The 1,867-nt window shown below is 41.3% G+C and overlaps 1 pseudogene; it reads right to left on the reverse strand.

Moving 5' to 3' along the window:
* Positions 1-307: 307 nt before the first annotated feature.
* Positions 308-1,867, reverse strand: part of LOC101582646 — a 75,826-nt pseudogene continuing 74,266 nt past the window's right edge.

Below are 1,867 nucleotides of genomic sequence, written 5' to 3' on the forward strand. Positions count from 1 at the left end.
GGGCAGCTTCAGCACGTGGGTGAGCTGCCTTAATGAGATCTGCTGTCCTCCCTGTTGCTTGGGTCCCCTGGGGCACACCGATGACAAAGGTGTGAGCCGCATTAGCAGTGAAGCCATCCACAGGAACCCCGAGGTCAATTTTTACCATGTCACCTTCCTTGAGAATATAATCCTGGTCACTCTTCAAAGGGGAGAAGTGGCACACACGGTTATTTACCGAAAGGCTGGCTGGAAAGGCGATACCTTTCTTCGTTTCCTTTGCTTTCTTGAAGATTTTTCCTGTCTCTTCCGCAGTCGTGGCATCTCCTTACTGACCCGCCTGAGCTGGATGCTTCCGCCACAGCTCGAAGCACCCTGTTGGCGATGTCGCCCCCATCTTATACTTGGTCACGACCAGGTCTTTGGTGACAGCTTGCCCCTGCTGCCCGTCCTCGCCCGACATCTTCCTACTACCGCCGCTGACTCCGTTTCCCTCCCCAGCCGCAGGCTGTGGCCAAAGGCCGCTCGACCCGCGAGGAGAGCGCGAGCGAAAGCTCCAGCAAGCAAGGCAGCAGGCGGGCAGGCAGTTAGAGAGAGCCTTTTTTTCTATTTTTTAAGGAATAAAATATCGTGATAGAGAAAAACAGTATTAGAAACTTACATGCATCTTCTAATCTGTTCCTTTGATGCTCAGGTCTATTTTTTTTTTGCCAGTACTTTGCTGATTTTATCACAGTAGCTTTGTAGTATAATTTCAAGTCAGGGATTGTGATGGCTAGTGCTGCTGCTGCTGCTGCTGTTGTTGTTGTTACCCAGGATTTCTTTTGCTGTTCTAGGTCTCTTCTGATTCCACATAAATTTTAGCAATATTTTTCCTAGCTCTGTGAGGTATGCTAATGGTATTTTAGTTGGGATTGTGTTGAATCTGCATAACAGTTTTAGGAGTATGGCCATTCTCACAATGTTGGTTCTTGTTTTCCAGCTACAAGGAATTTCTATCCATGTTTGGAAATCTTTGATCTCTTTTTTCAGAGTACTATACTTTTTTTCTGTATAAATCTTTTTCTTCCTTTGTGAGATTGATTGCAAATACTTCATTGGAGGTCTCATTGTGAAAGACGTTGTTTATATAATTTCTCTCTGTGTATGATCATTGTTTATGTATGGAGATACTATTGATTTTTGAGCATTGGCTTTGTACACTGCTACGCTACTGAATTTGGTCATTAAAACAACAAGTCTCTTAATGGAATTTTTGGGGTCTTTGATGTGCATTATCACATCATCTGCAAATAATGACAATTTTACTTCTTTTCTAAACATTATTGAGTTTATTACTCTCTCTTGTCTAATTACTCTTGCTAATATTTCCAGAACTATATCTAACTGAAGTTGTTACAGTGAGAAATCCTGCTTTTTAAAATGAAGGCTTTCAATTTTTGTCCATTTAGTATGATGTTGGCCATTGGTTTGTCATAGATGACTTTTATCAGGTTGAGGTAAAGACCATTTGTTCTGATTTTCTGTAGGGTTTTTGTCATGAATGAGTGTTGGAGTTTGTCAAAGCTTTTTGTGTATCTATCGAGATGATCTTGTGATTTTTATCTTTGGCTGTTGATATAATGTACTACATTTATGGATTTGTATATATTAAACCATCCTTGCATTCCTGGGATGAATTCCACTTGGTCATAATGTATAATTATCTTGATGATTTGTTTTATTCTGTTTGCTAATATTTTATTAAGGCTTTTTGCATCTTTGTTTATTACAGAGACTGTCCTACAGTTCTCTCTCTCTCTCTCTCTCTCTCTCTCTCTCTCTCTCTCTCCCTTTTCCTCTCTCCCTCTCCCTCTCTCCTTCTCCCTCTTTCCCTCTCTCCCTCTCT

The sequence above is a fragment of the Octodon degus genome, unplaced genomic scaffold, assembly GCF_000260255.1.
Source record: "Octodon degus isolate 3935 unplaced genomic scaffold, OctDeg1.0 scaffold00014, whole genome shotgun sequence".
Lineage (NCBI taxonomy): Eukaryota > Metazoa > Chordata > Mammalia > Rodentia > Octodontidae > Octodon > Octodon degus.